Consider the following 25,506-nt stretch of genomic DNA (forward strand, 5'->3'; position numbering starts at 1 on the left):
CCCCATATACTTCGTAAGCAAGGCACTACAAGGGGCCGAATTAAACTATCAGAAAATAGAGAAATTCGCCTACGCCCTAGTATTCACGGCTCGGAGGCTCCGTCCCTACTTTCAAGCCCACACCATCAAAGTCCGGACGAACCAACCCATGAGACACATCCTACAAAAAACAGACATGGCAGGACGAATCCTACAATGGGCGGTGGAACTGTCCGAGTTCGACCTCCACTATGAAGCCCGGACTGCCATAAAATCTCAATATCTAGCCGACTTCATCGCAGAATATACTGAGACCCCGGGAACCCCACTCTCGTGGAATCTGTATGTCGACGGGTCCTCAAACAAAACAGGAAGCGGAGCCGGTGTTATACTCGAAAGCGACCAAGGAACACGGATAGAGCTATCCTTAAAATTCGAAGTTCCAGGCTTCAAACAACCAAGCCGAATACGAGGCCCTACTAGCAGGACTAAAGCTAGCCGAAGAGGTCGGAGCCCAGAGAATCACGATCTTCAGCGACTCCCAGGTCGTCACATCACAAGTAAATGGAAGTTACCAGGCCAAAGACCCTACTATGAAAAAATACCTGGACCAAACACAGGCACAATTACGACACTTCCCGGAAATACAAATCCAGCACATACCTCGGGAACAAAATGCCCGGGCAGACGCCCTCTCGAAGCTCGCTAGCACCAAGCCCGGAGGCAACAACAGAAGTCTTCTCCAAGAAACCCTACAATCTCCCTCCGTGCTAAGAGAGGAAGAAACGTTAAATATATCCAACCAACAGCAAGGATGGATGACCCCCATACTCAACTACCTGAAGTCAGGAACTCTCCCCATAGAAAGAAAAGAAGCTAAAAGGCTTACAAAGGACGCCCAGAATTATACGCTAATTCACGACGTATTATACAGAAGAGGATTCTCAAACCCCCTCCTTAGGTGCGTTCCGACCTCAGAAACAAAGGGCGTCCTCGAAGAAGTCCACGAAGGCATGTGTGGGAACCATCTCGGAGCTCGGGCACTATCCAAGAAAATAGTCAGGGCCGGGTTCTACTGGCCGACCTTACAAAGAGACGCGACAGAGTTTGTGAAAATATGCCCCCCTGCCAAAAACACGCCAATTTTCACAAGGCACCGCCCGAAGACCTTATCAGCATCACTGCGCCATGGCCCTTCGCAAAATGGGGACTCGACCTACTCGGCCCGTTTCCACAAGGACCGGGGCAAGTCAAATACCTCATAGTAGGGGTCGACTACTTCACAAAGTGGATCGAAGCCGAACCCTTAGCCACTATTACGGCTCAGAAAAGCCGTAAATTCCTATACAAAAACATCGTCACGAGGTTCGGAGTCCCCTACTCCATCACAACAGACAATGGAACACAGTTCACGGACACAAGTTTTCAGAACTTGGTGGCCGAACTAAAAATCAAACAGCAATTCACATCGGTCGAGCACCCACAAGCCAATGGACAAGCAGAGGCTGCAAATAAAGTCATCTTGGCCGGGTTAAAGCGAAGACTCCAAGAGGCCAAAGGGGCGTGGGCCGACGAACTCCCCCAGGTACTATGGGCATATCGGACAACCCCGCACTCTACAACGGGAGAATCCCCATTCCGGCTAGCTTACGGGATGGAGGCAATGATTCCTATCGAAATAGATGAAGGGTCGCCCAGAGTCATCTTCTACAACGAAAGAGGCAACTCACAGGCACAAAGGGAAGAACTCGACCTCCTCCCCGAGGTCCGAGAAAGAGCCCGAATCCGAGAAGAAGCCTTAAAACGGCGAACGGCCCTCAGATACAATCAAAAGGTAATAAAGCGAAGCTTCTCCAGTCACGACCTGATTCTAATCCGAAATGACATCGGAACACAAAAGTCGGGAGAAGGAAAGCTAGCCGCAAATTGGAAAGGGCCCTACAAGGTAACAGAAGTCTTAGGGACAGGCTACTACAAAATATCCGACCTAGAAGGCAATGAGCTGCCCAGGACCTGGCACGCCTGTAATCTAAGACGGTACTACAGCTAGAAAAACTTAACCCGAGGTGTACTCTTTTTCCCTACAAGGGTTTCTTAATGAGACACCCGGTTAAGTAGGATACCCGACCTAAAGGGTAAACACTTTGTAAATATTCTTTCTTTTTAATACTAATCAAATTTCTCTATTTTCTCTTCCTCATGATGAAGCAAATCCTAGAAAGTACCCCACCAAGGCGCATTAATTTATGCTCGGCAAAACGCAAAAAATCATTTGCCAAGAGACCATACAAGGTCGGCAAAGATAAAGCGACGAGGTTCAAATTAATGTGAGAAGTTATAAAGTAACTCTGAAATGGCTCGAAAAGCCAAATAAAAAAGAGGTTACAAAAATAACTTAAGAAGGCCGACCAAACGACGAAGTCGGACCCAACAAAGGGAAAAGTTATAAAGTAACTCTAAAATGGCTCAAAAAGTCAAATAAAAAGAGATTACAGAAATAACTCAAAAGAACCGACCAACGACAAAGTCGGACCTAACAAAAAGGAGGTACTCGAGCACCCGATGTCCGAGAAAAAGCTCGGCCCGAGAAAGAAGCCTTAAAACGGCAAGAACCAGGATTTCGAAAAACGCTTACTAAAAAGTTGCTTTACAAAAAGCAACTAAAAAGTACAAAGCGAAAAGAACGAAATCGAAAGAAGTTTCAAAACGCTAGCTAAAAAGTTGTTATCCGAAAAACAACTAAAAAGCACGAAAGCGGAGACATAAAGTCAAAACGCTAGCTAAAAAGTTGTTATCCGAAAAACAACTAAAAAGCACGAAAGCGGAGACATAAAGTCAAAACGCTAGCTAAAAAGTTGTTATCCGAAAAACAACTAAAAAGCACGAAAGCGGAGACATAAAGTCAAAACGCTAGCTAAAAAGTTGTTATCCGAAAAACAACTAAAAAGCACGGAAGCGGAAACATAAAGTCAAAACGCTAGCTAAAAAGTTGTTATCCGAAAAACAACTAAAAAGCACGAAAGCGGAAACATAAAGTCAAAACGCTAGCTAAAAAGTTGTTATCCGAAAAACAACTAAAAAGCCGAAGGCAGAAACCAAAGGTCAAAACACAAACACCGCATAATAAAGTCACCACAAGTGGCTAAATAAAAGCAAAAGGTGTCCAAAAATGTTCACAAAAGCCATCCAACAAAAAGCCCACAGGCCGGGCAAACCACTAAAAAGATCACAGAGGATCAAGGTCCTTTCCGGTCTCCGCATCAACAGAAGGCTGCGGAGGGAACATCGAAATCGGGACTGCATCGACAGCATCATCATCCCGGCTTGAAACCTCCACACCAGATCTATCCTCAGCCAAAGGTGAAGTCGGGTTCACAACCGGAACCTCGGGGTCGGACACCGGAGCCTTGTGGTCGGACACCGGAACCTCATCCTCGGCAGGAGCAGGAACAATCTTTCCCTCCACAACAATGTTTTCCGTACTGAATAAGCTCAGATCCAGGACGGGAGCAAGAACCCGGACCTGATCCCTCAAATTCACAAACATAGCATCCATACCCTTGGCCACATTATCTTCCAGCTCGTAAAAATCATCCCGAGCAGACTGCAACTTCTCCTTCGTCTCCACAAGCTCGGCATACAGCTTAGTATAGTTCTCCGTCGCCACCCTCGCCATCTCCTCAGATGTCTTCGCCGCCGCCACAGCCGCGGTGGCCCTAGTTTTCTCTTCCTCCAAAGAGGCCTCCAGCTCAGTAATCCTGGCAGCCTTCAGTTGACTAATCTTATCAAGCTCGGACCGTGCCTTCTCAAGTCGGGAGCTGGTCGCCCCAAGGGGAGCTTTCTTGAACTCCCGAGCAATAGCGGCATGAAGACTAGCCATCCGAACACAGCTCCGCGCCATATACTGAAAGTGATGCTCCATAGACGCATCATCAGTAGAAATAAAGGTCTGGGGGAGAATGTGCTGCTCAATCCAACCAAGAGCGTCAAAATCCTTATCATTGAAACCGGCAAGCTCTTGAGAGGTCTTTTGTTTCTTGGGGGGAGGACCCGAGGTCGAAGACGGGGAAAGGTGACCGGGTCCGGAGGTCGGAGGATCTTGAGTTATAGCTCGGAACTGAGGAGTCGGAATGGTCTTCGACCGAGTCTGAACACCCACGGTAGTCTTCTGCGGAGAAGATCGGGCAGAAGCCTCAGCCTCGATATTCCGAGCAGCCGCAGACTTCTTCGACCGACGAAGGAACTTCATGGAATCAGCCTGAGAAGACATCTCTGCAGAAACAAAAGAAAGGGATTATCACAACGGAAAAACCTCCAAAACGAAGCCAAAATACTAAGATGAAATCTCAAAGAGGTCGGGAACTACCTAACTCGGAACGGAGAAGGCTTGGATCTCCCAACATTTTCTTCGTATCCAAGTGAGGTGCCCGACCCCATAAACTGCTCAACACACCCACAAAAGCCTGCTCCACCTCATCTAGACTCTCAAAAGTATACTTAACCGACACTACATTCTCCTGCCAACAAAGAGGAAAAGAAGGCTCCCCACTCTCATCTAGAAAGAAAGGTCGGACATCTCCAGCAGCCCGGACCTTGAAATAGTAGTTCTTGAAATCATGAAACGACTCATACAAGGTACAAAACTTCTTTCCCAGGTTAGCCCTAAAAGAGACCCAGGACACCTTCCCAGCACCCGACCCCGGCTTCGTCAACACGAACAGATAGGAAAAAAGAGAAACAGAAGGGGAGACGCCCAAAAACTGACACAAAAGTTAAAACAGCTTTAAAAACGCCCAAGAATTTGGATGGAGTTGCGTAGGGGCAAGGTTACAAGACCAAAGGACCTCGGACTCCAAGTCGGTAAAAGGAAGTCGTACACCCAGCTTAGAGAAAAAACAATCGTAAGCATAAAAGAATAGCTTCTCGGAACTTTCTAAAGGCGGGAAGCACACTCTCTCCTCGGACTCCGGGGCTACTAGCTCATAATCCCGCTCAGACTCCCTGTTCTCACAAATACTACACTCCCTACGGAACCTAACTAGATACTCAGAATGTACAACAGAAGGGACCCTTAGAGGAACAAGATCTACCCAACCAAGACCACTCGGAATCTTGGTCGACATTGCTTGAAACACCTTTCGAGACATAAAAAATCTTGCCTACAAAGAAGAATACAATAGCAAGCAAAAAACCCATTCAGCAGAAGCAAGAAAACAAAAGTTCTTTTAGAAGAAAAAATGCAGTAACCCGAAAACAAAGTACCAAGAGAAAAGAGCCCCCCCCACATACAAAACAACCAAAACAATGGCGGCGCCTCTTTTCGGGGCAACCCCAGCATAGAAGAAAAAGAAACAAAAGCATATGTGCACAGCGAAAGTAAAGACGAGAAACAAACCTGGAAGATGCTCGAAAGAGAGGTGGCGAAAAACCCAGAAAAAGGGAAAGGGAACAGAATAAACAAAGAAAATGAGGAAAGGGGCAAATAAATAATGCCTTCACAGAGCCCGAACGGAAATCGAGGAGAAACGGTAAAAAGCAATAAATGCTGAAACGGCCATTTTCAAAATTTTGAAAAGACGACTATGCCCGAGCTCGACCTCTCAAAAGGACGAACTCGGACAGGGGCACTGTTCATACCCTGACCAAGCTCTCCAAACTCGGGAAGTTCGCAGAAGGTCCGACCTCGTCCCAAAGGCCCACGCCTAAGGTCGGACCTCGGACAAATAAAGAAGAAGGCCCATCAAAAGGAACGAAGCCCAAAACCTAAAGGCCGAAAAAGGCCTAGGAAAGGCGGTTCCACAAAAGATAGAGATAAGACTCCCAAAGATAAGATAAGATAAGAATATCTTATCCAGGGAAGATCACGACCAACCACTATAAATACACTGGAGCACCCAGGTATAACTCATACTCTAATTCTACTCAATATCTGCTTGGACCCATGCTAACTTAAGCATCGGAGTGTCATTGCAGGTACAACCCCCAGCCGCTCAGCACACCAAGCTCGGGTCACGGAACCCCTACCTCGGGTCTTGCCAGACGACCGAGCTACACGTTTCAGGTAACCCTCGGAACAGGAGGTATACAGATGCTACTCCCATATGCAGCTGTAATGGGGTTAGCATATGACCCCAGAGTCCTCTTGGACTGATTAATTCCACTTGAGTCCATAATGGACAAAAGGGAAATGATAATGATTGCAAAGAGATAAATTTTGTTTTTTTTTTAATTAACCGAAAAAATAAAAATAAAATAAAACAAAAGGAAAATAAAACAAAAAATTCGAAAATCAAAAAGAAAAATAAGATCAAAGCAAATTGAGAACTGAATCAATTAGTTAATTAAAAAGAATTTGAAAACAACAATTAAAAAGATATGATTGAAAAGTTTTTATGAAAAAGATTTGATTTTTTAAAAAGAGGAAAGAGAAAAACAACAAAAAGACACCAAACTTAAAATTTTTAGAAAATCAAACACTAATTTTCGAAAATTTTAAAGGAAAAACACAAAGAGGACACCAAACTTAGAATTTTTATGAATCAAGAAGGGACTAAGAACATGCAAAATCGAAAATTTTAAAAGAAAAACAAAAGCATGTAATTGACACCAAACTTAGAATATGAAACTAGACTCAACTAAAAAGACTCTAAACCAACAAAAATAAAACAGTCCTAATCTAAGCAACAAGATAAGCCGTCAGTTGTCCAAACTCGAACAATCCCCGGCAACGGCGCCAAAAACTTGGTGCACGAAATTGCAATAACACTTTTGCAATCCCGTACAACTAACCAGCAAGTGCACTGGGTCGTCCAAGTAATACCTTGCGTGAGCAAGGGTCGATCCCACGGAGATTGTCGGCTTGAAGCAAGCTATGGTTACCTTGTAAATCTTAGTCAGGATATCAGAAATTATCAGGATTGATTGTAAAAAGCAAAAGAACATGAGAAAGGTACTTGTTTTGCAGTAATGGAGAATAGGCTGAGGCTTTGGAGATGCTCCATCTTCCGAATCTCTGCTTTCCTACTGTCATCTTCATCAAGCACGCATGTCTCCTTCCATGGCAAGCTGTATGTAGGGTTTCACCGTTGTCAGTGGCTACCTCCCATCCTCTCAGTGAAAATACGTCCCTGATGCTCTGTCACAGCATAGGCTAATCATCTGTCGGTTCTCAATAAGGCCGGAATAGAATCCAGTGATTCTTTTGCGTCTGTCACTAACGCCCCGCCTTCAGGAGTTTGAAGCACGTCACAGTCATTCAATCATTGAGTCCTACTCAGAATACCACAGACAAGGTTTAGACCTTCCGGACTCTCTTGAATGCCGCCATCAGTTCTAGCTTATACCACGAAGATTCCGATTAAAGAACCCAAGAGATATCTACTTAATCTAAGGTAGAACAGAGGTGGTTGTCAGGCACATGTTCATAGTTGAGAATGATGATGAGTGTCACGGATCATCACATTCATCCGGATTAGGAGCAAGTGATATCTTAGAATGGAAGCAAGCATGATTGAATAAGAAACAGTAGTAATTGCATTAATCCATCAAAACACAGCAGAGCTCCTCACCCCCAACCATGGGGTTTAGAGACTCATGCCGTGGAAGGTACACAAGAAACGTGTAAAAAATGTCATGAGGTCATAAGGTACCGATTACAATGTCAAAAGATCCTATAAATAGTAAACTAGTATCCTAAGGTTTACAGAAATGAGTAAATGACAGAAAAATCCACTTCCGGGCCCACTTGGTGTGTGCTTGGGCTGAGCAATGAAGTAATTTCGTGTAGAGACCTTTTCTGGAGTTAAACGCCAGCTTTCATGCCAGTTTGGGCGTTTAAATCCAAGTTTTATGCCAGTTCCGGCGTTTAACGCTGGAATTTCTGATGCTGATTTGCTACGCCGGTTTGGGCCATCAAATCTTGGGCAAAGTATGAACTATCATATATTGCTGGAAAGCCCAGGATGTCTACTTTCCAATGCCGTTGAGAGCGCGCCAATTGGGCTTCTGTAGCTCCAGAAAATCCACTTCGAGTGCAGGGAGGTCAGAATCCAACAGCATCTGCAGTCCTTTTCAGTCTCTGGATCAGATTTTTGCTCAGAACCTTCAATTTCAGCCAGAAAATACCTGAAATCATAGAAAAACACACAAACTCATAGTAAAGTCCAGAAAAGTGAATTTTAACTAAAAACTAATAAAAATATACTAAAAACTAACTAAAAGATACTAAAAACATACTAAAAACAATGCCAAAAAGCATATAAATTATCCGCTCATCAGGGCCTTGTTACTTGCTTTAAATTACTTGAAGGATTTCTGCGCCTAGTTTGGGATCCCGGAGGCTACTGGCATTCCAAGCACTGGTGGAGATTCCTGGATCAGTACAAGCACAAGCCACCATAACAAGGAGCTCACCAGAATGTCCAACTTAAGGACTTTAACTAAAAGTGCTAGGTGGGAGACAACCCACCATGGTATGATTGTCCCTTTTCAGTTTTAATTCTAGTATGTTTTGTTTGTTTTTGAATTTTTACTTAACCTGGAATCATGCATAGCTTTAAGAATATTTTTTTCGCCAATATTTTTTTTCGCAAGCTTTTGTTTTTCACTGCTTTTTCTTGCTTCAAGAATCAATTTCATGATTTTTCAGATCATCAATAACATTTCTCTTTGTTCATCATTCTTTCAAGAGCCAACAACTTTATCATTCATAAACAACAAGATCAAAATTATGCACTGTTTAAGCATTCATTCAGAAAACTAAAAGTATTGTCACCACATCAATATAATTAAACTAATTTCAAGGACAATTTTCGAAATTCATGTACTTCTTGTTCTTTTGAATTAAAAACATTTTTCATTTAAGAGAGGTGAAGGATTTATGGAATTTATTCATAGCTTTAAGACATAGTTACTACATACTAATGATCATGAAGTAGAGACACAAATATAGATGACATAATAAGCATAAAAACTGAAAAACAGAAAAAAAATAAGAACAAGGAATGAATCCACCTTAGGGATGGTGGCGCTTTCTTCTTGAAGAACCAATGATGTCCTTGAGTTCTTCTATGTCTCTTCCTTGCCTTTGTTGCTCCTCCCTCATTGCTCTTTGATATTCTCTAATTTCATGGAGAATGATGGAGTGCTCTTGATGTTCCACCCTTAATTGATCCACATTGTCACTCAAATCTTCTAAGGAAGTGTTGAGTTGTTCCCAATAGTTGTTGGGAGGAAAGTGCATCCCTTGAGGCATCTCCGGGATTTCTTGGTGATGAGCTTCCTCATGCGTCTCTTGGATTCCATGAGTGGGCTCTCTTGTTTGCTCCATCCTTTTCTTAGTGATGGGCTTGTTGATGAGCGAATAATTTGTACGCTTTTTGGCATTGTTTTTAGTATGTTTTTAGTTTGATCTAGTTAGTTTTTAGTATATTTTTATTAGTTTTTAATTAAAATTCACTTTTCTGGACTTTACTATGAGTTTGTGTGTTTTTCTGTGATTTCAGATATTTTCTGGCTGAAATTGAGGGATCTGAGCAAAAATCTGATCCAGAGACTCAAAAGGACTGCAGATGCTGTTGGATTCTGACCTCCCTGCACTCGAAGTGGATTTTCTGGAGCTATTGAAGCCCAATTGGCGCGCTCTCAACGGCGTTGGAAAGTAGACATCCTGGGCTTTCCAGCAATATATGATAGTCCATACTTTGCCCAAGATTTGATGGCCCAAACCGGCGTTCAAAGTCACCTCAAGAAATTCCAGCGTTAAACGCCGGAACTGGCACCTAAATGGGAGTTAAACGCCCAAACTGGCATAAAAGCTGGCGTTTAACTCCAAGAGGAGTCTCTACACGAAAAAGCTTCATTTGCTCAGCCCAAGCACACACCAAGTGGGCCCGAAAGTGGATTTTTATGTCATTTACTCATCTCTGTACACCCTAGGCTACTAGTTTTCTATAAGTAGGACCTTTTACTATTGTATTTACACACATCTTGGTAGCTATCTTCTAATTTTATGCTATCTTAGATCATTTGGGAGGCTGGCCTCACGGCCATGCCTAGACCTTGTTCTTATGTATTTTCAACGGTGGAGTTTCTACACACCATAGATTAAGGTGTGGAGCTCTGCTGTACCTCGAGTATTAATGCAATTACTATTGTTCTTCTATTCAATTCCGCTTGTTCTTTGTCCAAGATATCACTTGTTCTTCAACTTGATGAAGGTGATGATTGACACTCATCATCATTCTCCCCTATGAACAAAGTGACTGACAACCACTCTTGTTCTACAAGCATTTGAGGCTTGGTGAATATCTCTTGGATTTCTGATAACATGATGCATGGTTGATCGCCTGACAACCGAGTGCTCGCCTGACAAACGAGCCAGCCATTCCGTGAGATCAGAGTCTTTGTGGTATAGGCAAGAACTGATGGCGGCATTCAAGAGAATCCGGAAGGTCTAACCTTGTCTGTGGTATTCTGAGTAGGATTCAATGATTGAATGATTGTGACGTGCTTCAAACTCCGAAAGGCGGGGCGTTAGTGACAGACGCAAAAGAATCACTGGATTCTATTCCGGCCGGACCGAGAACCGACAGATGATTAGCCTATGCTGTGACAGAGCATCAGGGACGTATTTTCACTGAGAGGATGGGAGGTAGCCACTGACAACGGTGAAACCCTACACAAGCTTGCCATGGAAAGGAGTAAGAAGGATTGGATGAAGGCAGTAGGAAAGCAGAGAGACGGAAGGGAAGGCATCTTCATTCGCTTATCTGAAGCTCTTACACCAATGATATACATAAGTATCTCTATCTTTATCTTTATGCTTTATTCGTTTATCACTATACCCATTTGAGTCTGCCTGACTGAGATTTACAAGGTGACCATAGCTTGCTTCATACCACCAATCTCCGTGGGATCGACCCTTACTCGTGTAAGGTTTATTACTTGGACGACCCAGTGCACTTGCTGGTTAGTTGTGCGAAGTTGTGTTTATGCCATGGTATTGAGCACCAAGTCTTTGGAGCCATTACTAGGGATTGTCTATGTTTTGAAAAGTATTGATCACAATTTCGTGCACCAAGTTTTTTGGCGCCGTTGCCGGGGATTGTTCTTGTGTATGGACAACTGACGGTTCATCTTGTTGCTCAGATTAGGCATTTATTTTTTTTCGAAATTCTTGAAGATGAATTCTAGAGTTTCATGATGATTTGCTGAAATCTGGCTGGCTGTAAAGCCATGTCTAATTTCATTGGACCGAGGTTTCAACTTATCATCACAAGAGCTTGTTGATCTTGCTTTTGGAGCAGTGATCTGCTAAGGCTTGGCTGGCCTTTGGCCATGTCTAGTGTTTTGGACCGAAGCTTTCTTTGAAAGCTTGGCTGGCTGTGAAGCCATGTCTAATTCCTGGACCGGAGTCTTAGACTAGCATTGCACTGATTCCTGGAATTCTCATTAAGAATTTTGATATCTTTTTCCACTTAATTTTCGAAAATCACAAAAAAAATTCACAAAAACCATAATAAACCAAAAATATTTGATGTTTCTTGCTTAAGTCTAGTGTCTCATCTTAAGTTTGGTGTCAATTGCATGTTTCTGTTCTTCTTGCATTTTTCAAATTTATGCATGTGTCTTCATTTATCTTCAAGTTGTTCTTGATGATTTCCTTGTTTTGATCTTTGAATTCTATTGACTTGAGTGTTTTGTTATTTCTTATATGCATTCTCATGATTGTTAGTGTCAGTAGTATACAAACTGCTAAGTTTGGTGTCTTGCATGCATTGTTATTTGATTTTAGTTGCATTTTGATTTTTCCTCATTATAAAAAAATCCAAAAATATTTTTAATTTGTGTCTTTTCAAGTCAATAATACAGAGAATTGAAGATTTAGAACATACTGCAGAGGAATTATACAGAAAAAGCTGAGCATTCCAAAATGCCCAGTGAAGAAGACAGACTGGCGTTTAAACGCCAGCCAGGGTACCTGGTTGGGCGTTTAACGCCCAAAAAGGGTGCATTTTGGGCGTTAAACGCCAGAATGGATACCATTCTGGGCGTTTAACGCCAGGATGGTGCTAGGGGGAAGATTTTGTTTTTCAAATCAAATTTTTTTCAAGTTTTCAAAGTTTTTCAAAATCAAATCTTTTTCAAATCATATCTTTTCAATCAAATGTTTTCAAAATTAATTTCTTTCTTTTTTCAAAGATACTTACTAACAATTAATGATTTGATTCAAAATTTCAAGATTGTTGCCTTTTCTGTTGAGAAAGGTTTTATGTTTGAATCATATCTTTTCTTGTTAGGCAAGTCATTAATTTTTAAAATCAAATCTTTTTAAATTGTTTTCAAAATCAAATCTTTTTAAAATGTTTTTCAAATCATATCTTCTCAATCACATCTTTTTAAAACCAATCATAATTTTTATCACATCTTTTTCAAAATAAGTTTTCAATCAAATCTTTTTAACTTCTAATTTTAAAATCTTTTTCAAAAATCATTTGATTTCTTTTCCACTATTATTTTCGAAAATCAATTAAGTGTTTTTCAAAATGTTTTCAAAATCTTTTTAATTTAATTTTCGAAAAATTACTTCCCTTCTTCCCACATCCTTCTATTTATGGAGTACCACTCCTTCTCAATGCACAATTCGAACCTTATCTAATTAAAGTTCGAATTCTTCTTCTCCTTCTTCTTTCTATTTCTCTTTTCCTCTGACACCTCAAGGAATCTCTATACTGTGACATAGAGGATTCCACATTTTCTTATTCTCTTCTCTTTCATATGAGCAGGAGCAGAGACAAAGGCATTCTTGTTGAAGCTGACCCTGAACCCGAAAGGACCTTGAAGAGAAAGCTAAGAGAAGCCAAAGCACAACTCTCTTTAGAGGACCTGACCGAATTCTTCAAAGAAGAAGAAGACATGGCAGCCGAAAACAACAATAATGCAAACAATGCACGGAAGGTGTTGGGTGACTTTACTGCACCCACTCCCGACTTCTATGGGAGAAGCATCTCTATCCCTGCCATTGGAGCAAACAACTTTGAGCTTAAACCTCAATTAGTTTCTCTAATGCAACAGAATTGCAAGTTCCATGGACTTCCAATGGAAGATCCTCATCAGTTCTTAGCTGAATTCTTGCAAATCTGTGACACAGTCAAGACTAATGGGGTAGACCCTGAGGTCTATAGACTGATGCTATTCCCTTTTGCTGTAAGAGACAGAGCTAGAATATGGTTGGACTTTCAACCTAAAGAAAGCCTGGACTCTTGGGAAAAGCTAGTCAATGCCTTCTTGGCAAAGTTCTTTCCACCACAAAGATGGAGTAAGCTTAGAGTGGAAGTCCAAACCTTCAGACAGAAGGATGGAGAATCCCTCTATGAAGCTTGGGAAAGATATAAACAATTGATCAGAAAATGTCCTTCTGACATGCTTTCTGAATGGAGCATCATAGGTATTTTCTATGATGGTCTCTCTGAACTATCTAAGATGTCCTTGGATAGCTCTGCTGGAGGATCTCTTCATCTGAAGAAGACGCCTACAGAAGCTCAAGAGCTCATTGAAATGGTTGCAAATAACCAATTCATGTACACTTCTGAAAGGAATCCTGTGAACAATGGGACAAGTCAGAAGAAAGGAGTTCTTGAGATTGATACTCTGAACGCCATTTTGGCTCAGAATAAAATATTGACTCAACAAGTCAATTTGATTTCTCAAAGTCTGTCTAGAATGCAACATGCACCAAGTAGTACTAAGGATGCTTCATCTGAGGAAGAAGCTTATGATCCTGAGAACCCTTCAATGGAAGAGGTGAATTACCTAGGAGAACCCTATGGTAACACCTATAATTCTTCATGGAGAAATCACCCAAATCTCTCATGGAAGAATCAAGAGAGACCTCAACAAGGTTTCAATAATAATGGTGGAAGAAACAGGTTTAGCAATGGCAAACCCTTTCCATCATCTTCTCAGCAACAGACAGAGAATCCTAAGCAGAACCCCTCTGACTTAGCAACCATGGTCTCTGATCTAATCAAAACCACTCAAAGTTTCATGACTGAAACAAGGTCTTCCATTAGGAATTTGGAAGGACAAGTGGGACAGCTGAGCAAGAAAGTTACTGAACTCCCTCCAAGTACTCTCCCAAGTAATACAGAAGAAAATCCAAAAGGAGAGTGCAAAGCCATAACCATGGCCGAATTTGGAGAGGAAGGAGATGAAGTGGACGCCACTGAGGAAGACCTCAATGGGCGTGCACTGACCTCCACTGAGTTCCCCAATGAGGAACCATGGGAATCTGAGGCTCAAAATGAGACCATAGAGATTCCATTGGACTTACTTCTGTCTTTCATGAGCTCTGATGAGTATTCTTCCTCTGAAGAGGATGAGTATGTCACTGAAGAGCAAGTTGCTAAATACCTTGGAGCAATCATGAAGCTAAATGACAAGTTATTAGGAAATGAGACTTGGGAGGATGAACCTCCTTTGCTCACCAAAGAACTGGATGACTTGTCTAGGCAGAAATCACCTCAAAAGAGACAAGACCCTGGGAAGTTTTCCATACCTTGTACCATAGGCACCATGACCTTCAAGAAGGCTCTGTGTGACTTAGGGTCAAGTGTAAACCTCATGCCTCTCTCAGTAATGGAGAAGCTAAGGATCTTTGAGGTACAAGCTGCAAAAATCTCACTAGAGATGGCAGACAACTCCAGAAAACAAGCTTATGGACTTGTAGAGAATGTTTTGGTTAAGATTGAAGACCATTACATCCCCACTGATTTCATAGTCCTAGAGACTGGGAAATGCATGGATGAAACCATCATCCTTGGCAGACCTTTCCTAGCCACAGCAAAGGCTGTGATTGATGTTGATAGAGGTGAACTGATCATTCAAGTGAATGGAGAATCCTTTGTGTTTAAGGCTCAAGGATATCCCTCTGTCACCATAGAGATGAAGCATGAAGAGCTTCTCTCAAATCAGAGTCAAGAAGAGCCCCCACATTCAAACTCTAAGTTTGGTGTTGGGAGGCCACAACCAAACTCTAAGTTTGGTGTTGAACCCCCACATTCAAACTCTAAGTTTGGTGTTGGGAGGTTCCAACATTGCTCTGAGTATCTGTGAGGCTCCATGAGAGCCCTCTGTCAAGCTACTGACATTAAAGAAGCGCTTGTTGGGAGGCAACCCAATATTATATTTTACATATTTTCTTTTGTTATTTTATTTTATTTTGTAGGTTGATGATCATAAGAAGTCACAAAATTAATTGAAAAAGCAAAAACAGAATGAAAAACAGGAAGAAAAACAGCACACCCTGGAGGAAGATGCTGTTGGCGTTCAAACGCCAGTAAGCCTAGCAATTGGGCGTTTAACGCCCAGTCTGGCACCATTCTGGGCGTTTAACGCCAGAAAGGGGCACCAGACTGGCGTTAAACGCCAGAAAAGGGCAAGAACCTGGCGTTAAACGCCAGGAATGGGCACCAGCCCGGCGTTTAACGCCAAAAGTGGCTCAAAACGTGAATTTTGATGCCATTTGGTGCAGGGATGGCTTTTCCTTGACACCACAGGATCTGTGGACCCCACAGGACCCCACCACCACTCTCTCTCTTCTTCCCCCATTCACCAATCACCTCATTACCTCTTCCCCAAAAACCCTTCACCTATCAAATCCCATCTCTCTCTTCACCACTCACATCCATCCTTCATAAAACCCCACCAACCTCACCCTTCAAATTCAAACCACTTTCCCTCCCAAACCCACCCATAATGGCCGAACCTCATCTCCCCTCTCTCCTATAAATACCCTTCTTCACTCCTTCATTTTCACACAACCTAAACACCACTTTCCTCCTCCTTGGCCGAATACATAAGCCACTCCCTTCTTCCTCATTTCTTCTTCTTCTACTCTCTTCTTTCTTCTTTTGCTCGAGGACGAGCAAACATTTTAAGTTTGGTGTGGTAAAAGCGTTGCTTTTTCGTTTTTCCATAACCATTATGGCATCCAAGGCCGGAGAAACCTCTAGAAAGAGGAAAGGGAAAGCAAAAGCTTCCACCTCCGAGTCATGGGAGATGGATAGATTCATCTCAAGGGTGCATCAAGACCACTTCTATGAAGTTGTGGCCTTGAAGAAGGTGATCCCTGAGGTCCCCTTTTCACTCAAAAAGGGTGAATATCCGGAGATCCGCCATGAGATCCGAAGAAGAGGTTGGGAAGTGCTTACCAACCCCATTCAACAAGTCGGAATCTTGATGGTTCAAGAGTTCTATGCCAATGCATGGATCACCAAGAACCATGATCAAAGTGTGAACCCGGATCCAAAGAATTATCTCACAATGGTTCGGGGGAAATACTTGGATTTTAGCCCGGAAAGTGTGAGGGTGGCGTTCAACTTGCCTATGATGCAAGGAGATGAACATCCTTACACAAGAAGGGTCAACTTTGATCAAAGGTTGGACCAAGTCCTCACAATCATATGTGAAGAGGGCGCACAATGGAAGAGAGATTCAAGAGGCAAGCCGGTTCAATTGAGAAGGCATGACCTCAAACCCGTGGCTAGAGGATGGTTGGAGTTTATCCAACGCTCAATCATTCCCACTAGCAACCGGTCCGAAGTTACTTTAGACCGGGCCATCATGATTCATAGCATCATGATTGGAGAAGAAGTGGAAGTTCATGAGGTCATAGCCCAAGAACTCTACAAGGTGGCGGATAAGTCCTCTACCTTAGCAAGGTTAGCCTTTCCTCACCTCATTTGTCACCTCTGTTATTCAGTTGGAGTTGACATAGAGGGAGATATCCCCATTGATGAGGACAAGCACATTACCAAGAAAAGGATGGAGCACACAAGAGACCCCTCTCATCATGAGATCCCTGAGATGCCTCAAGGGATGCACTTTCCTCCACAAAACTATTGGGAGCAACTAAATACCTCCTTAGGAGAATTGAGTTCCAACATGGGACAACTAAGGGTGGAGCATCAAGAGCATTCCATCCTCCTCCATGAAATAAGAGAAGATCAAAGAATCATGAGAGAGGAGCAACAAAGGCAAGGAAGAGACATTGAGGAGCTCAAGCACTCCATAGGACCTTCAAAAGGAAGGAAGAGCCGCCATCACTAAGGTGGACCCGTTCCTTGATTTCCTTGTTCTTTATTCTTCTGTTTTTCGAATTTTAGTGCTTATGTTTATCCATGTTTGTGTCTTATGATCATTAGTGTCTTAGTGTTTATGCCTTAAAGTTATGAATGTCCTATGAATCCATCACCTTTCTTAAATAAAAACGTGCTTAATTGAAAAAGAAAAGAATTGCATGAATTTTGAATTTTATAACAGTTTAATTATTTTGATGTGGTGGCAACACTTTTGTTCTCTGAATGTATGCTTAAACAGTGCATATGTCTTTTGAATTTGTGGTTCATGAATGTTGGCTCTTGAAAGAATGATGAAAAAGGAGACATGTTACTGAGGATCTGAAAAATCATAAAAATGATTCTTGAAGCAAGAAAAAGCAGTGAATACAAAAAAAGAAAAAAAAAGGGAGAAAGCAAGCGAAAAAAAAAACGAAAAAAAAAGAAAGAAAAAAGAAAGAAAAAGAAAGAAATAAAGTTGTAATCCAAGGCAATAAGAGTGTGCTTAAGAACCCTGGACACCTCTAATTGGGGACTTTAGCAAAGCTGAGTCACAATCTGAAAAGGTTCACCCAATTATGTGTCTGTGGCATGTATGTATCCGGTGGTAATACTGGAAGACAGAGTGCTTTGGGCCACGGCCAAGACTCAACAAAGTAGCTGTGTTCAAGAATCATCATACTTAACTAGGAGAATCAATAACACTATCTGGATTCTGAGTTCCTAAAGAAGCCAATCATTCTGAGTTCCAAAGGATAAAGTGAGATGCCAAAACTATTCAGAGGCAAAAAGCTAAAAGCCCCGCTCATCTAATTAGTACTGATATTCATAGATGTTTTTGGAATTCATTGCATATTCTCTTCTTTTTATCTTATTTGATCTTCAGTTGCTTGGGGACAAGCAACAATTTAAGTTTGGTGTTGTGATGAGCGGATAATTTGTACGCTTTTTGGCATTGTTTTTAGTATGTTTTTAGTTTGATCTAGTTAGTTTTTAGTATATTTTTATTAGTTTTTAATTAAAATTCACTTTTCTGGACTTTACTATGAGTTTGTGTGTTTTTCTGTGATTTCAGGTATTTTCTGGCTGAAATTGAGGGATCTGAGCAAAAATCTGATCCAGAGACTCAAAAGGACTGCAGATGCTGTTGGATTCTGACCTCCCTGCACTCGAAGTGGATTTTCTGGAGCTACAGAAGCCCAATTGGCGCGCTCTCAACGGCGTTGGAAAGTAGACATCCTGGGCTTTCCCGCAATATATGATAGTCCATACTTTGCCCAAGATTTGATGGCCCAAACCGGCGTTCAAAGTCACCTCAAGAAATTCCAGCGTTAAACGCCGGAACTGGCACCTAAATGGGAGTTAAACGCCCAAACTGGCATAAAAGCTGGCGTTTAACTCCAAGAGGAGTCTCTACACGAAAAAGCTTCATTTGCTCAGCCCAAGCACACACCAAGTGGGCCCAGAAGTGGATTTTTATGTCATTTACTCATCTCTGTACACCCTAGGCTACTAGTTTTCTATAAGTAGGACCTTTTACTATTGTATTTACACACATCTTGGTAGCTATCTTCTAATTTTATGCTATCTTAGATCATTTGGGAGGCTGGCCTCACGGCCATGCCTAGACCTTGTTCTTATGTATTTTCAACGGTGGAGTTTCTACACACCATAGATTAAGGTGTGGAGCTCTGCTGTACCTCGAGTATTAATGCAATTACTATTGTTCTTCTATTCAATTTCGCTTGTTCTTTGTCCAAGATATCACTTGTTCTTCAACATGATGAAGGTGATGATTGACACTCATCATCATTCTCCCCTATGAACAAAGTGACTGACAACCACTCTTGTTCTACAAGCATTTGAGGCTTGGTGAATATCTCTTGGATTTCTGATAACATGATGCATGGTTGATCGCCTGACAACCGAGTGCTCGCCTGACAAACGAGCCAGCCATTCCGTGAGATCAGAGTCTTCATGGTATAGGCAAGAACTGATGGCGGCATTCAAGAGAATCCGGAAGGTCTAACCTTGTCTGTGGTATTCTGAGTAGGATTCAATGATTGAATGACTGTGACGTGCTTCAAACTCCGAAAGGCGGGGCGTTAGTGACAGACGCAAAAGAATCACTGGATTCTATTCCGGCCGGACCGAGAACCGACAGATGATTAGCCTATGCTGTGACAGAGCATCAGGGACGTATTTTCACTGAGAGGATGGGAGGTAGCCACTGACAACGGTGAAACCCTACACAAGCTTGCCATGGAAAGGAGTAAGAAGGATTGGATGAAGGCAGTAGGAAAGCAGAGAGACGGAAGGGAAGGCATCTTCATTCGCTTGTCTGAAGCTCTTACACCAATGATATACATAAGTATCTCTATCTTTATCTTTATGCTTTATTCGTTTATCACTATACCCATTTGAGTCTGCCTGACTGAGATTTACAAGGTGACCATAGCTTGCTTCATACCACCAATCTCCGTGGGATCGACCCTTACTCGCGTAAGGTTTATTACTTGGACGACCCAGTGCACTTGCTGGTTAGTTGTGCGAAGTTGTGTTTATGCCATGGTATTGAGCACCAAGTCTTTGGAGCCATTACTAGGGATTGTCTATGTTTTGAAAAGTATTGATCACAATTTCGTGCACCACTTGTCCTCCTCAATGAGGATATCTCCTTCTATGATAACTCCAGCTGAGTAACATAGATGGGAAATAAGATGAGGAAAAGCTAGCCTTGCCAAAGTAGAGGACTTATCGGCTATTTTGTAGAATTCACGGGAGATGACTTCATGAACTTCTACTTCCTCTCCAATCATGATGCTATGAATCATGATGGCCCGATCCACAGTAACTTCAGATCGGTTGCTAGTGGGGATGATGGAGTGTTGAATAAACTCCAACCATCCTCTAGCCACAAGCTTGAGGTCCAGTCTTCTTAGTTGAACTGCCTTGCCTTTGGAGTCTCTTTTCCATTGAGCTCCTTCCACACATATGTCCATAAGGACTTGGTCCAACCTTTGATTAAAGTTGACCCTTCTAGTGTAGGGGCATGCATCCCCTTGCATCATGGGTAAGTTGAACGCCAACCTCACATTTTCCGGACTAAAATCTAAGTATTTCCCCCGAACCATTGTAAGATAATTCTTTGGATTTGGGTTCACACTTTGATCATGGTTCCTAGTGATCCATGCATTGGCGTAGAACTCTTGAACCATTAAGATTCCGACTTGTTGAATGGGGTTGGTTAGAACTTCCCAACCTCTTCTTTGGATCTCATGTCGGATCTCCGGATACTCATTTTTCTTGAGCTTGAAAGGGACCTCAGGGATCACCTTCTTCTTGGCCACAACATCATAGAAGTGGTCTTGATGGGCTTTGGAGATGAATTTTTCCATCTCCCATGACTCGGAGGTGGAAACTTTTGTCTTCCCTTTCTCTTTTCTAGAGGTTTCTCCGGCCTTAGGTGCCATCAATGGTAATGGAAAAACAAAAAGCTTATGCTTTTACCACACCAAATTTAAAATATTGCTTGCCCTCGAGCAAGAGAAAAAAGAAAAAAAGAAGAAGAAGAGAAAATATGGAGGAGAGTGAGGGGGAGGTGTATTCGGCCAAGGTATAGAAGAGGGGGTTGTGTTGTGTGAAAATGAAGTAGAATGGAGGGGTTTATATAGGGAAAGGAGAGAGGGTAGGTTTGGCCATTTAGGGTGGGTTTGGGTGGGAAAGATTTTTGAATTTTGAAGGTAGGTGGGGTTTATGGGGAAGAGTGGATGGATGTGAGTGGTGAAGGGGGTAATTGGGAAGAGAGATTGAGGTGATTGGTGAAGGATTTTTGGGAAAGTGTGTTATAGGATTAATTAGGAGGTAAGGTGGGAATATGTTAGGTGGGGATCCTGTGGGGTCCACAGATCCTGAGGTGTCAAGGATTTACATCGCTGCACCAATTAGGCATGTAAAATTCCTTAGCATACCATTCTGGCGTTTAAACGCCGAAGTGATGCACGTTTTGGGCGTTCAACGCCCATGTGTAGCATGTTTCTGGCGTTGAACACCAGTTCCATGCTTGTTATTAGCATTCAGCGCCAGCTTTCCTCAGGGCATATTCCTAGCGTCCAAACTCCAGGATGTTGCTTGTTTCTGGCGTTCAGCGCCAGCTCCATGCTCTGTTCTGGCGTTGAACGCCAGCCAGATGCTCCTTACTGGCGTTTAAATGCCAGCAAGTCCTTCCTTCAGGGTGTGATTTTTCTTCTGCTATTTTTGATTATGTTTTTAATTTTAATATTTTTTTCGTGACTCCACATGATCATGAACCTAATAAAACATAAAAGAACAATGAAAATAAAATAAAATTAGATAAATAAAAATTGGGTTGCCTCCCAACAAACGCTCTTTTAGTGTCACTAGCTTGACAGTGGGCTCTCTTGGAGCCACAAAGGTGATCAGGTCAATGTTGTGGACTCCCAACACCAAACTTAGAGTTTGGATATGGGGGTTCAACACCAAACTTAGAGTTTGGTTGTGGCCTCCCAACACCAAACTTAGAGTTTGATTGTGGGGGCTCTGTTTGACTCTGTACTGAGAGAAGCTCTGCATGCTTACTCTCCCTTGTTATAGAAGGATAGCCGTGTGCCTTAAACACAAGGTAGTCCCTATTCAATTGAAGGACTAATTCTCCTCTGTTAACATCTATTACAGCTTCTGCTGTGGCTAGGAAAGGTCTTCCAAGGATGATGCATTCATCCTCCTCCTTCCTAGTATCTAAGATTATGAAATCAACAGGAATGTAAAGGCCTTTAACCTTTACCAACATGTCCTCTACTAATCCATAAGCTTGTCTTACTAACTTGTCTGCCAATTGTAATGAGAATAAGGCAGGCTATACCTCAATGATCCCCAGCTTCTCCATTACAGAGAGTGGCATAAGATTTATGCCTGACCCCAGGTCACACAGAGCCTTGTTAAAGGTCATGGTCCCTATGGTACAGGGTATTAAGAATTTACCAGGATCTTGTCTCTTTTGAGGTAAAGTTTTCTGAACCCATGTATCTAGTTCACTAATGAGCAAGGGAGGTTCACCTTCCCAAGTCTCATTACTAAACAACTTGGCATTCAGCTTCATGATGGCTCCTAGATATTGAGCAACTTGCTCTCCATTCACATCTTCATCCTCTTCTGAGGAAGAATAGTCTTCAGAGCTCATGAATGGCAGAAGGAGATTTAGTGGAATCTCTATGGTCTCTATATGAGCCTCATTTTCCTTTAGGTCCTCAATAGGGAACTCCTTCTTGTTTGAGAGACGTCCCAGGAGGTCTTCCTCACTAGGATTTTCGTCCTTCTCCTCCCTTGTGCATTCGGCCATATTGATTACATCAATGGCCTTGCACTTTCCTTTTGGATTTTCTTCTATATTGCTTGGGAGAATACTGGGAGGAGTTTCAGTGACTTTCTTACTCAGCTGGCCCACTTGTGCCTCCAAATTTCTGATGGAGGACCTTGTTTCACTCATGAAACTTAAAGTGGCCTTAGACAGATCAGAGACTAAATTTGCTAAATAAGAGGGGCTCTGCTCAAAATTCTCTGTCTGTTGCTGAGAAGATGATGGAAAAGGCTTGTTATTGCTTAGCCTGTTTCTTCCACCATTATTAAAGCCTTGTTGAGGCTTTTGTTGATCCTTCCATGAGAAATTTGGATGATTTCTCCATGATGAATTATAGGTGTTTCCATAAGGTTCACCCATGTAATTTACCTCTGCTATTGCAGGGTTCTCAGGATCATAAGCTTCTTCAGAAGCTGCCTCTTTAGTACTGTTACATGCATTTTGCCATCCATTCAGACTTTGAGAAATCATGTTGACTTGCTGAGTTAACACTTTGTTCTGAGCCAATATGGCATTCAGAGCATCAATTTCAAGAACTCCCTTCCTCTGAGGCATCCCATTATTCACGGAATTCCTCTCAGAAGTGTACATGAATTGGTTATTTGCAACCATGTCAATAAGTTCTTGAGCTTCTGCAGGCGTTTTCTTTAAGTGAATGGATCCACCTGCAGAATGGTCCAATGACATTTTGGAAAACTCAGATAGACCATAATAGAATATATCTAATATGGTCCATTCTAAAAACATGTCAGAAGGACACTTTTTGGTCATCTGCTTGTATCTTTCCCAAGCTTCATAGAGGGATTCACCATCTTTTTGCTTGAAGGTCTGAACATCCACTTTAAGGTTGCTCAACTTTTGAGGAGGAAAGAATTTATCCAAGAAGGCCGTGACCAGCTTATCCCAGGAGTCCAGGCTATCTTTAGGTTGTGAGTCCAACCATGTTCTAGTTCTGTCTCTTACAGTAAAAGGGAAAAGCATGAGCCTGTAGACTTCAGGATCTACTCCATTTGTCTTAACAGTCTCACAAATCTGCAAGAACTCAGTTAAAAACTGATAAGGATCTTCAGATGGAAGTCCATGAAACTTGCAGTTCTGTTGCATCAAAGCAACTAATTGAGGTTTCAGCTCAAAATTGTTTGCTCCAATGGCAGGAATTGAGATGCTTCTTCCATCAAACTTGGACGTTGGTTTAGTGAAATCACCAAGCATCCTCCTTGCATTATTGTTGTTGGGTTCGGCTGCCATCTCCTTCTCTTGTTCAAAAATTTCAGAAAGGTTGCCTCTGGATTGTTGTAATTTAGCTTCTCTTAGTTTCCTCTTCAGAGTCCTTTCAGGTTCTGGATCAGCTTCAACAAAGATGCCTTTTTCCTTATTCCTACTCATATGAAAGAAAAGAGAAAAAGAAAAAGGAAGAGGAATCCTCTATATCTGGACAAAGAGGATCCTTATTATTAGTAGAAGAAGAAAGGAATAAGAGTGGAGAATCCAATCAAAAGGGTGAGGATAGAGGCAGTGATTAGAGATGAAGAGAGGTGAAGAGAAGTGTTAGTAAATAAATAAATAAATAGAAGAAGAGAAGAGAGAGAGAGAATTCGAAAATAATTTTGAAAAAGTAGTTAATGATTTTCAAAAATTAAAGATAAGATATAATTAAAATTAAAATTTAAAACAATTAAAAAGAATTTTTGAAAAAGAGATGAGATATTTTCGAAAATTAAAGAGGGAGAAGTAGTTAGGTGGTTTTGAAAAAGATAAGAAACAAACAAAAAGTCAAATAATTAGTTAAAAAAGATATTAAAATCAAATTTGAAAAGATAAGAAGATAAGAAGTTAGAAAAGATATTTTAAAATCAAATTTTTGAAAAAGATAAAATTTTGAAAAAGATATGATATAAAAGATAAGATAAGATAGATTTAATTTTTAAAATTTAAATTAATTACTTAACTAACAAGAAACTAAAAGATAAGATTCTAGAATTTAAAGATTGAACCCTTCTTAACAAGAAAGTAACAAACATCAAATTTTTGAATCAATCATATTATTTGTTAGTATAATTTTTGAAAATTAAGATAAAATTAAGAAAAAGATTTTTTTGAAAAACATTTTAAAGAATTTTCGAAAATTAATAAGAAAAATGAAAAAGATTTAATTTTTGAAAAAGTTTTAAAAAGATAAGATTTTTTTAAAATTGAAAATTTGACTTGACTTGTAAGAAACAACTAATTTTAAAAATTTTTGACCAAGTCAACTCAAATTTTCGAAAATTTGGAGAGAAATAAGGAAAAGATATTTTTTATTTTTAAATTTTTGAAGTTGTATTTGGAACATGGTTTTTGAGCCAAAGAACACACAACCTGTGAGATTTTGAGCTTATTTATATGGTTACATTATTTAACCATAAATATTTAGTCTTGTGTGTTTCCTTCTCTATAATTGCAATCTTTGCTTTGTTCCATTCTATATGTCCATTATTTAGTGTATTTACATGCTTGCATATGATTGAGGCCATTATTTGTTATTAGCTCACTTATCCCAAATAAGCCTACCTTTTACATCACCCTTGTTAGCCACTTTGAACTTTTTAACCCCCTTCTATTTCATAATCACATTACTAGCCTTAAGCAGAAAAACAAAATAAAAATCCCAAGTTGAATCCTTGGTTAGCTTAAGATAGATATTGTGTATAATTTAAGTGTGGGGAAACTGTGGGAACATGGGTTAATAAGAGAATGTATCATGTTTCTAATTTATTTGAATATTGGAAATTTGGGAACCTACTCATGAAAAAACCAAAATAAAAAAAATAATAGAAAATCCATGTGCATTAATAAGTTATGTTTGCTTTTATGATTCAAAAAAAAAATTATGAATAAGGGGACAAAATTACCCCAATAATAAGTTTAGTAGAGAAATCAATGCACATGGAAGTAAAATTAAAATAAAATTGGTACATGAGTATGTGATAAAAAGTGGGAAAATTATAGGAAGCTAAGTATAATTTTAAAATTTTTATAGAGTATGTATATGTT

The 25,506-nt window shown here is 41.1% G+C and overlaps 2 non-coding genes across 2 annotated transcripts; one reads left to right on the forward strand and one right to left on the reverse strand.

Annotated features, from left to right (window-relative positions):
• Positions 1-13,299: 13,299 nt before the first annotated feature.
• Positions 13,300-13,407, reverse strand: LOC130943036 (small nucleolar RNA R71). Its single transcript, XR_009071574.1, has one exon. It is a non-coding gene; the product is annotated as a small nucleolar RNA R71 (small nucleolar RNA).
• A 9,808-nt stretch (positions 13,408-23,215) lies between these two features.
• Positions 23,216-23,322, forward strand: LOC130942614 (small nucleolar RNA R71). The gene has a single exon (XR_009071180.1). It is a non-coding gene; the product is annotated as a small nucleolar RNA R71 (small nucleolar RNA).
• Positions 23,323-25,506: the final 2,184 nt, after the last annotated feature.

Source organism: Arachis stenosperma, chromosome 7, assembly GCF_014773155.1.
Source record: "Arachis stenosperma cultivar V10309 chromosome 7, arast.V10309.gnm1.PFL2, whole genome shotgun sequence".
Lineage (NCBI taxonomy): Eukaryota > Viridiplantae > Streptophyta > Magnoliopsida > Fabales > Fabaceae > Arachis > Arachis stenosperma.